The sequence below is a fragment of the Herpailurus yagouaroundi genome, unplaced genomic scaffold (genome assembly GCF_014898765.1).
Source record: "Herpailurus yagouaroundi ecotype Mexico unplaced genomic scaffold, PumYag 28, whole genome shotgun sequence".
NCBI classification, from domain to species: domain Eukaryota; kingdom Metazoa; phylum Chordata; class Mammalia; order Carnivora; family Felidae; genus Herpailurus; species Herpailurus yagouaroundi.
Genome location: NW_024412376.1, coordinates 101,456,314 through 101,471,874, shown reverse-complemented (window position 1 = coordinate 101,471,874; position 15,561 = coordinate 101,456,314). Strand labels below are relative to the sequence as shown.

At 40.2% G+C, this 15,561-nt stretch overlaps 1 protein-coding gene and 1 pseudogene across 2 annotated transcripts in view; both read right to left on the bottom strand.

Annotated features, from left to right (window-relative positions):
• RASGEF1B (RasGEF domain family member 1B) overlaps window positions 1-15,561 on the bottom strand; it is a 563,026-nt gene that overhangs the window by 91,962 nt on the left and 455,503 nt on the right. The window lies entirely within an intron of this gene.
• Window positions 2,252-3,175, bottom strand: LOC121033624 (28S ribosomal protein S16, mitochondrial-like; annotated as a pseudogene).

Sequence of the window (15,561 nt, the reverse complement as noted above, 5' to 3'; positions counted from 1 at the left end):
AAAGAAAGGAAAAAACATTTTGCTTTGTCTCATGACAAGATTAAATTTCCTAATGTGATATGAAAAATTATCTTATTAAAAACTCTGGTACATATTGTGCTGGGCTTTTTCAAAATTTAGTTTAGATTTAAAAAAAAAGACTTCTAGAAGTGTTTAAGTTTGTGGAACCATTTTTTTATCTCATTAAGGGAGCTTTATTGATGTGAGAGACAAGATCTTAATAATCATAGTGATGGACATAAAGAACACCGTGCATGGGGCACCTGGGTGGCTCAGTCAGTTAAGTGACTTCCTTTGGCTCAGGTCATGATCTCAAAGTTTGTGGGTTTGAGCCCTGCATGGGGCTCTGTTCTGTGCATGCAGAGCCCTCTTTGGATCCTCTGTCCCCACTCTCTGCTCCTCCCCTGCTCATGCTGTCTCTCTCTCTCTCTCTCTCTCTCTCTCTCTCTCTCTCTCTCTTTCTCTCTCAAAAATAAATAAATACAAATTTATACAAAAATAATATAGTTTTGGGGCGCCTGGGTGGCTCAGTGGGTTAAGCGGCCGACCTCAGCTCAGGTCATGATCTCGCGGTCCGTGAGTTCGAGCTCCGCGTCGGGCTCTGTGCTGACAGCTCAGAGCCTGGAGTCTGTTTCAGATTCTGTGTTTCCCTCTCTCTGACCCTCCCCTGTTCATGCTCTGACTCTCCCTGTCTCAAAAATAAATCAAACGTTAAAAAAAAGATAATATAGTTTTATAAGGAAGTAAACCTATTTTTTAAATCTTGTACTTGATATAAGTCTGACTTATATATCAGATATAAGGTCTGACCAACCTTATTCCTGAAATACACCACATATCCCAGCGATGGAGTGGCCAATAATAACCCAGACAACTAAGTTTATCTAAAAATAAGATTAGCTTTCAACCAGCTATGTGGAAATGACAGGGTAAATGAAGATCATTTTCTCAAAATTGCAGGCTCCCCTCTGGGCCCCTGCATAATGTCCTTCTTTACATTGCCTCAGTTTCTCCAGCTGCAAAGAAAAAATTATGTGCAACTTTGGGTTCCCGTTCCCTCCCCACTCTAATCTTCAAAGAATAAGACCAAGCATCTCTGAGCAGCACTTCCCAGACCTGCTATTTGATGGACACACCATCAGAAGAGACTTTTGAATGATTGACAAAATACCTAGCCCCAGTCCGGACAGCACAGTTCATTGCCTAGTTCAGCTCTCTTGCTGTAAAGGAGCACAGTGCTTCTTGAATGGGTGCAAGACCAGCTGCCTGCTGTTTCCTGTCTTCAGAGAATTCAATTATGTATCAAAAAATGTTAAGTGCTCACTCAGCAGCAGACAGTAGTTTGTATATGCAACCTCACTTCCTCAACGTAAACACACAGTGTCCCCAAATCAAACCGTCTGTGTTCCCAATTGCCTGCAAAGTGGATTGTTTGCAATTTAAGCTATCTTTTCTGAGGGAGACCATGCTAGAAATGATGAAATGAGTCTGTCTACAGTTTCTAGAGGAGAAAGTACTGATAGTTCCCCTGGTCCCTCTTGCCTCCAAGGCCTCATAGGGTAAAGGGTTTGGTGGGGAAGACTGAGGGGCTGGGCTATAGACTTGGCAGATACATGAGAAAAAGGAGAGCTGGTACATGCCAGCTTGGGGAGTGTCCCTTGGGGACCACTTCTCAGAGGCGCTCTATCCTGGGCAGCTGACAGGGAGGCGGAATAGGAGGAGAGGGACTTTCAATGGAGGATGCCAATGTCAAGAGAGGCTTCCAAAGGCAGGCAGGCCAGATGGGACTTCCAGTAAGTGCCAGAGGACCCATTTGTAAGTACTGAAGAAAAAGTGCCCTTCACACTGTTGGAAATTAAAAAGTATGTCCCAACATTTGTCTGCTAAACTGTTCAAGGCACAGAGAGAAGGAAAACCGCTAGGCTGACGTAGTGTTCTCGTCCTTCCTTCTTTTGTTCCTCTTTAATGAAAGGGCAATACTTCCAGGTGCCTAAACCACAATAACTCCATTTTTTTTTAAGTTGATGTATTTATTTTGAGAGAGAGAGAGAGCCCAAGAGGGACAGAAAGAGAGGGAGAAAGAGGGAATCTCAAACAGGCTCAGCCCTGTCAGTGCAGAGCCCAATGCAGGACTCAAACTCACAAACACTGAGATCATGACCTAAGCCGAGATCAAGAGTCCGACTCTTAACTGACTGAGCCACCCAGGCACCCCCACAATCACTCCATTCTTGGTGGTCAGAGAGCCCAAGGCCATAGTCCTAAGCCAAAGGCAAACGGAAGCATGGCAGTTACAGAGGGTCACCTGGCAGGGAGACGTGATGGAGAACTCTGGTCATGACAACATTTTATACATGTGTTAAATTTGTTCATGGTCACTGGAATCAAGTGATGTCTCTCAACTTAAGGAGTCCATTCGGTTGACAGGGCTGACAAAGTCTGGCCACTGAGGAATGATAACAGGAGCTCCTGGGCAATTGTGGGAGCAGCTCCATCCTACAGCACTTGCCAGTTGACTTATGGTCTGAAAAGGTCCCGGTAAATTTACATCAACAACGAAATCAATGCCAATGAAACCCTTTTCATGCTTTCCTGTCATGATCCAAAGTAAAAATAGGTATGGTAGCTAATTCTCAAAATTGTCATTTTATTTATTTATTTTTGACTTAGAAAACTCCACTTTATTGACTCCCAAATCTAATAAAACTCGGAACTCTGCACAAGTGTTGTAAGAGGACTTTGACCTTTTTCCTAATGCCCTGTCTTCAAAGTCAGCTCATTTTTGTTTCTCTAGACTCTGCATCAGTTTTCTGAGATGTTAAGAGGACTTCATGTGTCCTTTGCCTTCATGGCCTCTCAGCATTTGTGATCATCATGGGATACAGAGGGAAAAAGCCAGAAAGACCCAGAGACTTCTCCACAGGCTTAAAGAGGTGGGCCCCACGGCCCATCTAATGCTAAATCTGGTCCAGGTTGAGAGCGACAATTTTCTCTCCATGACTATTGGGGAGTGGATCATAGGAGTCCAGTTGCTCCACCAACGGCCATCCCTGGGATACTTGTAACTAGCCACAATGTGGTAGAAATGCTGGTTAGTACAGCCACTCAGGTCAAGGCAGATGGTTACGTGACCTCCATGGTAGCCCTTGCAGAGGACAACAGTGAGCTAAGCCATGGTGCAGCTGTGTGCACTGGGCCTCTGTGCCCCTTGCAGCACCTCAAAGCTTCCCGCCACTGACCCAGATTGGCACTGAGGCCTCGGGTGGGGTGGAGGATGGACCTCACCTCTCTGCTACCCAAGCTGTAGCAAACATTGTCATTTTAAAGTTCAAAGATTTGGGGGCGCCTGGGTGACTCAGTTGGTTAAGTGTCTGACTTCAGCTCAGGTCATGATCTCATGGTTTGTAGGTTTGATCCCCACATTGGGATCTGTGCTCACAGCTCACAGCTCAGAGCCTGCAGCCTGCTTCAGATTCTATGTGTCTCCCTCTCTGTCCCTCCCCCACTCATGCTCTGCATCTTTCTCTCCCTCAAAAATGAATAAATATTTAAAAAAGAAAAGTTTAAAGATTTTGATGATAAAGAAACACCAAAGGTACAATGTAGGTCTACCTCAATACAATCATACAATCAGCAAAGATACTAAAACTAATGCCTAAAGATGTTGGACTTGAAGAAACATGTTTTTCAGAAAATAAAGATTTTAACATAAATGCAGTCATATCTCCAGCCTTGGGACAAATCTGTAGGATACTATTTTGAGCTACCAGCTGAGTCATTTTCTTTTCTTCTTTATCTCTCTCTTTCATATAATAATTATTAAGAATTCATATAATGTTTGAGACAACGTAAAGGAATGAATAGCAATAACAAAAACTATAATCATTTTCTTAAATGGAAAAAGGATGGGTAAGAATTTTGCCGATGGTAAAAAGACTTTGCATCCCCAACGTGATCTGAAAGCCAGAGGTTATAGTAGAAATTGTCACTGGACATTAAGTCCCAGACTAAAACTCTATGTGATTCTTTACAAGTTTGACATTGAATCGACTATTAATAGAAGGAATATTTTAGAGGGGAAAATAATGTAAGAATTAATATATCTAAAAGTAAGAATATATTATTTTATTCTTTATTATTTTAATAGCTTATGCTCCAGAAGGTCAATATTTTATTTTTGTTTAAGTTTATTAATTTACTTTTGAGAAAGAGAGAGAGGGAGTGCACATGCAAGTGGGGTAGAGGTAGCGGGTGGGGAGAGAGAGACTCTGAAACAGGCTCTGCAGGTCAGCATAGAGCCCGATGCGGGGCTCAAACCCATGAACTGCAAGATCGTGACCTGACCCGAAGTTGGACGATTAACCGACTGAGCCACCCAGGTGCCCCTAGTAGGTCAGCACTTTAATTAAATCAAGATTGTAACATCACTTTGAAACACACTAGCATCCTCAGGCAAGGACTTGGCAAAATACTTTACAAAAGATTCAGAATAATAATGAACCAATATAGTTAAATAAAATTTTATAGGCACTGGGATATTTCTTGGCTTCAAACTCTTTAGTTAATCATGAAATCAGCACACTCAGTCTTCAATCAGAAGTTTATGTGGATTTCACTCATTCCAGAAAGGAATGAATTTACTGAGTGGCTCTGTTTGAGAGTCTATGAAGAATGCAAAGAAAATCAGGCACAGACCTCATTTTTTTTCCTAGGGAGCTTTGTGCCTAATAGGTGAGATCAACATACCCATAAATAACTAGAATACAAGGTCAAAGTAGTGATTACCACAGGAGAAGTGTGGATGACAAATCAGGGAAAGCAGATTTGGGGAAACGTTTGGGAGAAAAGAGACATACTAAGCTGTGAACTAGACATACAGGACGGACAGGAAGTGCAGTCCAGCTGGAGAGAAAAGTTACGGGCATGGTTTGGGCAATTTCAAGTAACTTAGTTTAGCTGGCTGGAGACTAGCATGAAGGAGAACGCTAGGAAATGTGGAAGCAAAGGACTGAATGAACACTGCATGGAGTGAAGAATGAGGAAGGTCAGGTTAAGGAGGTATGTTAGACAACTCAGATCTCCTCTCACAGGCAGCTTGTTTGTCTCCCTACATGAGCACCACCCCAGCCACTGTTTAAAATCACCACTGAAAAACTCTTATTTATGGATTGGGATTTTAGTGCATAAGGAAGTACTGTATATTAGGAGATTTTAAAATAATATGACATTTACTCTTTTTTTTTTTTTTTTTGTTTTTGTCATTTGCTCTTTTACCTACCCTAAACTCACAGAGTAATTTTGCCTTTACTCTGTTTGCAAAGAAACCATGTCACATGAATATTGTTCAACAAATTAACGTAAAAGGATGGGTGTGGAGATGGATGGGTGGGTGGTTGTGTAGGTAGGTGGACACGTGGTGGTCGCATGACTGAACGGATAGGTGGAGACTGGATTTGTGAGTGGATGAGTGCATGGTTCGACAAGTGGATAGAGAGGTAAATGGTGGTGAGTGGATTAGGAGGTGGAAGAGGGTTGGGTGGCTGGCCTGCTGGCTACCTAAAGCACTCGGGTACTTTGCTGTATGATCCCATGATTAAGTGTTCGACAGCCAACCAAAAAACATGTCTAATATAAATCCAAACAATTGTTTGCTAGTAAAATTTCGTCTGGCTATAGGAGTCAAGTACATTTTTTATTGTGCTTGTAAAGTGCACATCTTTCACTGTGCATTGAAAGAGAACTCAAAAAACACATGTCTTTTTAAGTCCTTCACCCCTTCTCACAGTGGTGCAGGACTTGAAGTTTTCCCAAATTACAACTTGAATGAAACAAAGCAAAGCCACTGAAAAGGTAAAAGTCAACTGGGTAAACTCAGAGTGATTTTTTAAAATGATATTCACCATCCTTATAAAATGAGGGGATTCAGCTATATTAATAGTCTCAAAAAGTATAAAACCCTGATGTCTACTTTCAAAACCAACAAACACCAATCAACAAGGCAGCCAACCAACCAACCATCTCAAAAAAACAATTACGTATAAGGAGGGCATGCGTATTTACTAGTTTCACAAGTAAAAGAAGTTTTAGGAAACCTATACCCTTGCTATTCAAAGTTTGGTTCTTGGACCAGGAGCATCAGCCTCACTGGGGAGCTTCCTAGAAAAGCAGAATGCCAGATCCCATCCCAGAACTACGCAATACGCAATCTTAGATGCATTAAAGTTTAAGAAGCACTGCTATATGCCCTTCCTGAAAATTCAATATATATGTAGTGTTCTAAGTTGTTAAGTTTGTTTTGTTTTGTTCGTTTTAAATCTTTATTAATTTTGAGAGAGAGAAAGTGCAAGCGAGGGAGGGGCAGAGAGAGAGCCCAAGCAGGCTCCACAAACCATGAGATCATGACCTGAGCTGAAATAAAAAGTCAGACGCTTAACCGGATGAGCCACTCCAGGTGCCCCTATAAGTTTGTTGAATCCAATTCATCATGGATTCCCTTTTTTAAATGTTTTATTTATTTTTGACAGACAGAGCATGAACAGGGGACAGGCAAAGAGATAGGGAGACACAGAATCTGAAGCAGGCTCCAGACTATGAGCTGTCAGCACAGAGCCCAACGCGGGGCTCAAACCAGTGAAGCATGAGATCATGACCTGAGCTGAAGTCGGAGGCCTAACAGGCACCCCATGGATTCCTTTTTGTAAAGGAAACGCCTTAACATTGCATGCAAATTGTATAACACAGTTTGGGCGGTGCTAGGCTCAATGAACCTTAAAGTCCCTCCAAGTAAAGCATTCTGTGTATGTGTTGATTATACAGATATCTGTATACATACATCTGAATATGTGGGTGTATATGTTTATCTACATCCATGCCATCTATGCATCACCTACGTATCTAATAGAAAATAGCCATGATTCTACTTACGCATTTAGTGAAACCTAAAAGAAAATAGACTTGTTAAATTTGAGAGAAATGGTGAAATGCAGTTTTAAGTTCTTGGTGAAGAGAAAGAATTTTGTGAAAATGAACCAGTTCAATCAAGAGGTTTACTAGGGAACGTTTATGTGGGGCTGGGATTTCCTTTTACTCTCCAAGAGCTTTTCCAAAATATACATTCTTCACTAATGAGAGCTAATTTTTTATGTGCTTTCTCCCACTTGTTCCTATTCAAATATTTTATTTTTGAAGGAATGCTGTTTTGGGGCTTGTTAAAATTTCCATAGTCTTTTAGGAATGTTATGAAAGAATGTTAGTTTTTAGATCAAGTGTCCTTGGGTAAGTACAAATTGCTATGAAAGATTTGGACTTAATTTGATGCCATTGGAAGTAATCTGAAAATATACTTTCTCATGGTGGTGATTAGATCCTTTAAACAATATTTTAAACAGGAAATTTTACTGGATTTGCCTTCGTGTTCTCTTAGTGCTTACTCAAAAGCACATGGATCCTACCACAACTCCCTTCCCCCCAAAAAGCACATGGATCCAAGGTGGTGGCTTTTTTATCCCACAGACTAAACACTTGAGAATAGAAAGGGTTTCGTGGTCGCAAATCTTACTTTATTCCGACTAGACTCGGGGATGAGCAGGAGTAAGACTGAGATTCTGCCGGGCCATAAGGAAGCCAGAGTGGTACGTGAGGTGATTTTAGGTGGTATTTTTTTTTTTTAATTTTTTTTTTCAACATTTATTTATTTTTGGGACAGAGAGAGACAGAGCATGAACGGGGGAGGGGCAGAGAGAGAGGGAGACACAGAATCGGAAACAGGCTCCAGGCTCTGAGCCATCAGCCCAGAGCCTGACGCGGGGCTCGAACTCACGGACCGCGAGATCGTGACCTGGCTGAAGTCGGACGCTCAACCGACTGCGCCACCCAGGCGCCCCTAGGTGGTATTTAGACAGGTATTTATTTTAATAGTCATGAAATTATCTTTATGTTAGAAAAAATGAAATCGGGGCGCCTGGGTGGCTCAGTTGGTTGAGCGTCTGACTCTGGCTCAGGTCATGATTTTGCAGTTCGTGAGTTCCAGCCCCGTGTCGGGCTCTGTGCTGATCACACAGAGCCTGGAGCCTGCTTTGGATTCTGTGTCTCCCTCTCTCTCTGCCTCTCTCTCTCACGCATGCTCTCTCTCTCAAAAATAAATATTAAAAACAATTTTTAAAAAGAAAAAATCAGTATAGCAAATGTGCTAGACATTATGGTTTAGGATGAGGTTAAGTTTAAAAAGTGAAGCCATTTGAAAAAGTAAATAACATTACATATATGTATGCAATAAAAATTGTGAAGTGGTGATGTAAAGGATTGCAATATGGGAAATACGCCTTGAATCCAACCCTTTTGTTCTGCCGAGGAATATGAAACCCTCTTTACGTAGTAAATTCATGGGAATTAGGGCCTCGAGTTTCTTACTTCTCAAGGCCCAGTTGATAATGATAGTAACAGTCGCAAATGAAAGTGCATCTGAAATATCTTTGGGATGTAGAATTATCAATCATAGTCAATGTCTACTTCTTTTGATATTAGACAACTGATTATGTTCATTCAGTTCATAATTTTCAGGATTCTACAAAACATTCAGATGCATCGTAATAGTAAAGTGAAGAAATCCCTCTCTCAGAATAGGTTGGGTTTATCTTCCTTGAGGTATGAACCATGAACTGTCATGAAGTTTGCCTCACACCTATCGCCACTTTTGTGAGCGTTGGTTGTTCCTGCCATTTTCAGATGGAAATGTGAGCAAGTGAGGATTCTGGCTCCAATTTCCTTATTTTACAAAACGTATAGAAAAGGACTCTCTACACCATTTAACTTTCCAGTGCCTTGGTTTCCCTATCTGTGAAATTCCATTAAATAACTGATTTCGAAGGTAACCTATAGTCCCAAAGTCCCATGACTTTATAACTATTAAAAAGATGAATGGCATATTAAATCCATAGAAATGGCCCGGCTTCCAGGAAGAAGTATGTTATAAGATAATAAAACTGGCATTTTTCAGCGCCTACCATGTTACAAGTACTCACAAAAAGTGTCTTGCTTAATCTGCCCGGCACACATGCCTGATTCCTATTGCACATATGCAGAAACTGAGGTCCAGAGGGGTGCAATAACTTATTCAAGATCACACAACTAGTAAGTAGTTTGAGCCCTGGTCTCCTTTTCTCCAAAGTCCTACTCCTTTCCTCCACCACATCAAACTACCTTTCTGTGATCAGAACACTCTTATTATTAACTTTGAGATAAAGCTACTGAGGCAGGATGGCAGAAAAAATTTCTATTTGTCCGTTTGTCAACACAGTTGGAAAAACATCCCAAGCACGGCCTTGTTTAGAATTGTTTAGAATATCGAGAACACGTGTCATTTTGTAACTAATCCCTTACATACATGGAATAGTTGGGTGACATGAAAGTTTATCAAACTCAATTTAGATGCAAATTTGATGTTTAAAAAATCTCTGATACTGATTCAGAAGATAGGGAAAAACTAATATAAACATTACTCTTGTGAGGAAAAAGAATAGAAACCATATGAATATTATAAATAAATAGAAAAGATTTATTACAAATAAATAAAATTTTGTACAAGTGAAAATTTTTCTGTGATTTCAGAATTCTATTAGCTTTCATTTAATGAAATTAGGAAACAAATATTGCCACTATCTGGAAGAGAATAAGTAATTGTTTAGAGAAAAAAAGAAATGTCTAAAATTATAACCATAATATTTATAGATGAAAAGATGCATTTTAGAGCAAAATAAAATTTTGTGTATGCATGTGTATATTTGTGTATATTTAGGAGATGTGTCAAAAATCAAATTTAAAAAAGTAGCATTTATTTGTTGGAACAGTTTTCAAATGTAAACTGTATGCAGATTTGGCATTATCTTCTGAAATAATAACTTAGCTGAAAAAAACTCACTTTGAGAACAAACTGTTTTGATCCGCAATGTGGTTTTGAGGCGGCAAGAAAGAGAATTTCTTTAGGACATAGAGAATCAGTTTTGGATAATGACATCGGCTTTAAAACATTATTTAAGGAATAAGCCTTCATAGTTCTAGTTTGCAGACTTACTTTTTACTCATACTCCAAACTCACTCAGAAATGAACAAAACATAATTTAAAATTCTTGAGCTAGCACATTAACACCTCCTAACAATAGTGGCTTTCTTATTTCAACTGGCAATCCTTTACACAGCAATATGTGAATGATCAGCATGAATTAATCAGTTCATATCCCTACTATAATCGCCTGCTTTAGACAAGGTGCTCTGATGAACAAGTGCTCAGTTAGAGAGTAGAATAAGGGTAGCCATGATTTCCTGGCAGCCAGCAGTTTGTGAGTGAATGAGATCACTTAGAAGAATAATTTAATTATCACTGGCTTCACCAACATGATGCAGGTCCTCACTAGCCATGTAAAGCTTCTCTAGCCTCAAACGTTTCTGGAAGCCATCAGGTAGTATCTTGTATTCTCACGTGCAATCATGAACAGACTCCTGCTAGGCAATGCAGCCCCCCACCAACGCCCAGCTACTCCAAGCATAGTTCACCACTGCTCCATCAGGCCTGTCATGTTGGCTTTTCTAGGGCGCATGTCACTCCTTTGCCACTACCCTGTTGGGCAAAGCCCACTGATTCCTTGGGCCTTGACTGTGGCAGAGCAGTATCTCGGGTGTATGGGAGAGGAGGTTATGATCCACCCTGACTCCCTATCTAATCCCAATGGATAAAGTACAGACTCTAGGAACTGATAGTTAATTGATGATCACTTACGAGTTTATTAATGAACCAGATTGTTAATGAACTGGGAAAGTCCCCAATGTGTCTTGCAAACTTGGGTACACTTTGGATTGGAGAATGCAATTTGGATCTAAAATCAAAGTGTTTTATCCCATCCCCATCCAAATGCAGACCTTGGGGCCAACTGGAGCCTGGGGTGGGTTGGGAAGATGGATGTTTGGAGCAAACTCAGCACCCAGGCAGATGCTTGGAAGATCACAGACTTGCCTCATCAACCCAGTTATTGGCTGACCAGAGAGCAGAGAGGGAAGGGTACGAGGTTGATTCTCTCCCTTTGTGCTTTCTCGTACGGAAACAAAGGGAGCCAGAGACTCCGAGTGTCCACTGCTCTCCTGAGGGGTCCTACAGAGCAAGAGATCTCTGTGCAGGAGAGTCACTTTCAACATGTGGGCATTCTCCCTGAAACGAGCTCCTGTTCCTCCTTTGTGGGAAGCAGGTGTGGGGTTGGGAGAGAAGCTGGAAGCTTACTTTCAAAGACCACAGTCCCAACAGGAGGAGAATAAGGTTCCTTCTCTGCAAACATGAAGATAGGAGATTAAACTTCTTCCCTTAAGACTATGTAGTAGAATATGATAAAATGCTGCTGGGGAAGGGGCAGAAGCAGAATGGCTGACCCTACTTTGTGTTACACTCTATTTGAGGGATCCCAGAGTACTTTAAACCAGAACCCCAAATGTTGGAGAGTTTATTAAGAGAGTTATTCCTTGGGGCGCCTGGGTGGCGCAGTCGGTTAAGCGTCCGACTTCAGCCAGGTCACGATCTCGCGGTCCGTGAGTTCGAGCCCCGCGTCAGGCTCTGGGCTGACGGCTCAGAGCCTGGAGCCTGTTTCCGATTCTGTGTCTCCCTCTCTCTCTGCCCCTCCCCCGTTCATGCTCTGTCTCTCTCTGTCCCAAAAGAAATAAATAAACGTTGAAAAAAAAAATTTTTTTTTAAATAAAAAAAAAAAAAAGAGAGTTATTCCAACTGTGGCTTATCATCCTTCTGCCTTCCTTGCATCTAATGGCGGGCAGAGGAGACAACTCCAAGTGACAGACCTGGCTGAGCACAGAATTCTCTTTCCTTCCAAAATAAGGAAAAATGTGCCATTGGTTTGGTCTGTCATGCTCGGTTATTTTCTTTTAAAATTAATTCTCTTCCAGAAGATATCACAGTCCCCTAACCTACTTTGGAGCAGACTCCAGAATTTGCCAAACATACCCACATGTGTCTAATCCCAGCAGTTTTGTCACCAGGACTCTCTTCTTCACTCAACACCAAAAGGCAAATGGGGGTCTCTCTTGTGAATTAACCAGACACTGCCAAGCATGCCTACACTCCAGCAGGGAACCAGACCCAGGACTAAGCTGTCATTCTACACTCTTGGCATAAGTCATCATCTAATTTTACAAGCAGGTATATACTAGGAAGCTGGTTAGCTTACATAGAATTGAGCGTTGAAGTACTTAAAACAGAAAACTAATCAAGGTGATAATAAACAGGAGTTCAGTAATTCAGTTAAGTGGAAGGGTCTGTGAAACATTTATTCATTCTTTATTTTACTCAACATTTATAAAGTATAATTGTAGGCACCAAACACAGTTCATGGGGATAAAAAGATAAAGATTTACTCTCTGTCCTTAAGGAGCTCAGAGTCCAGGTACAAAGGCAGACATGTAAGTGACATGTGTCATAAATCCTTTTCCACAAAAAGGCGCATATAACATTTTATAAAAATGCAACATGATACATGCTATAATAACAGATACAAACTGCTGTGAGGTATAGAGGGGGTAACAAGTAATTGTAATATAACATTAGGCAGTCTCTAAATTGGAAAGATTTGTGAACATATTAAAGATGATAAGTACCTTGGCTTAATTTTTTGGTAAATGACTATTTCTAAGCCTGGATTTCTACTGTGGTGTTTGTTCAATGTGCCTATTTTTCGGTTTACTTATGGCATTTTCATGGCAGCCATGATTAGTAATGACCTCTAGCTTATGAAAATAGATCTTTAATAAAGTAAACACACTTACTGGGAAATCACTGGGACAGCTTGGTCTTGTGGAAAAACACAGTTATGTGTTTACTGATAAATTACTGATAAATTTCCTGTTTACGTAGCTGACCTGCCATGTTAAAGCCTCATTCAAGCAATATTTTGGAAAATCAAACAAATATGCTTCTCTGAAAAGAAAGGATTGGATTTAAGTTTTTAAACTTTTTTGTTTGTTTGTTTCTTGCTTTTGCTCAGTTTATCTAAGATAAAAAATTAAAGCGTTTAAAAACATTTCTTTTAGGGGCACCTGGGTGGTTCAGTCTGACTTCAGCTCAGGTCATGATCTTGTGGTTCGTGGGTTCAAGCTCCGCGACGGGCTCTGTGCTGACAACTCAGAGCCTAGAGCCTGCTTCGGATTCTGTGTCTCCCTCTCTCTGTGTCCCCCACCCCCCCAACTCACACTCTGTCTCTCTGTCTCACTCAAAAATAAATAAAACATAAAAAAAAAGAATTAAAAAAACATTTCTTTTAGTGTGTAATTTTAAAATCAGAGGTACTTGTTAGCTTAGTTGGTCAAGCATCTGACTCTTGGTTTCGGCTCAGGTCATGATCTCAGCATTCATAAGTTCGGGCCCCATTTCCTGCTGTGTACTGATAGCACTGAGCCTGCTTGGGATTCTCTCTCCTTCTCTCTCTGCTCCTGCCTCACTTGCTCTGTCTCTTTCTTTGTGTGTGTCTCTCTCTCTTTCTCTCAAAATAAATAAATAAACATAAAAATTACTTGAAAGTCAACATAGATCATTTTTTTCTTTGTTCAATAAATATTTATTAAATAAATTAGTAAATCAAGTGCTCAGTCTTTATTTTCATAATCTTCAGTATTATCTAGCACAATGCTAGTATTATCTATCATAGCAAAGGTATAATAAGTTCTTTGGGGCCCATGGCTTGATATTTTACCTTAGATTGAACAACAAAAAAATGGTGAGAATTTCCACATTTACTTTATAATCAGGAACCTAAATTTGGAATTTTAAATTAAAACAAAAAACCAGGAAATTCAAGAGAATATAGTGTTTGGTTTCTTAAAAACGTGTAAGTGATGAAAATGCAGATAAATAAAAACATCAAATCAAATGCAGTAGGTGTCCTTTCACTCACATAAATTGAAAAGTGAAACACTCTGATTTAATATATTCTTGGTTAATAGTCAGTTTACGCATTTTATTTTTATTTATTTATTTATTTAATATAATTTATTGTCAAATTGGTTTTTTTTTTTAATATATGAAGTTTATTGTCAAATTGGTTTCCATACAACACCCAGTGCTCATCCCAACAGGTGCCCTCCTTAATGCCCATTACCCACTTTCCCCTTCCCCCCCCCCCCCCATCAACCCTCAGTTTGTTCTCAGTATTTAAGAGTCTCTTATAGTTTGTCTCCTTCCCTCTTTTTTTTTCCCTGGTCTTCTATTAAGTTTTTCAGGATCCGCATATGAGTGAAAACATATGGTACCTGTCTTTCTCTGCCTGACGTATTTCACTTAGCATAACACTCTTGAGACAGTTCCATCCGTGTTGCTACAAATGGCCAGATTTCATTCTTTCTCATTGCCAAGTAGTATTCCATTGTATATATAAACCACATCTTCTTTATCTATTGGTCAGTTGATGGACATTTAGGCTCTTTCCATAATTTGGCTATTGTTGAAAGTGCTGCTATAAACATTGGGGTACAAGTACCCCTATGCATCAGCACTCCTGTATCCCTTGGGTAAACTCCTAGCTGCGCTATTGCCTGGTCATAGGGTAGAACTATTTTTAAATTTTGAGAAATCTCCACACTGTTTTCCAGAGCGGCTGCACAAGTTTGTATTCCCACCAACAGTGCAAGAGGGTTCCCATTTCTCCACATCCTCGCCAGCATGTATGGTCTCCTGCTTTGTTCATTTTAGCCACTCTGACCAGCACGAGGTGGTATCTCAGTGTGGTTTTGATTTGTATTTCCCTGATGAGGAGTGGCGTTGAGCATCTTTTCATGTGCCTGTTGGCCATCTGGTTCGTCTTTAGAGAAGTGTCTATTCATGTTTTCTGCCTAATTTTTCACTGGATTATTTGTTTTTCGGGTGTGGATTTTGGGGAGTTCCTTATAGATTTTGGATACTAGCCCTTTGCCCAATATGTCATTTGCAAATATCTTTTCCCATTCTGTCAGTTGCCTTTCAGTTTTGTTGATTGTTTCCTTTGCAGTGCAAAAGATTTTTATCTTGATGAGATCCCAATAGTTTATTTTTGCTTTTAATTCCCTTGCCTTTGGAGATGTCAGCATAGTTCATTTGATTTATATGATCTCTCTGGGCTAGTAGGACAAATTTCTAAGACCATTCATAGAGGCAGCTCCTAAATATCAACAGATTGAAGGATTTGGGAGAATACTCTACTGGGTCCACCCTGTTTCTTCTATTTTTATGTTGGTTTCCTTTCCTCTTCTTTATTGCACCTCAATTTCCAAAGCAGTCTCTTAGTTTCCACCTTGCTGCCTCATGCCTCAGGCTTCTCAGTGGTATGTTTGAATACTGCACAGCTCTTTGATGGACCTCACTTTGAGTAAGTGACTGTGCATGTTCATCTTGAATAGCCCAATATAGACTTCTCCTTACAGATCATATTCAAGTATAGAATAGATATATTTGATATAACATAGAAATTGATTCAGCATGGAGTCATTAAATCTCATGGGAGCTCATACTGTTTAATATAATCAGTGATCATACATGGTGGACAT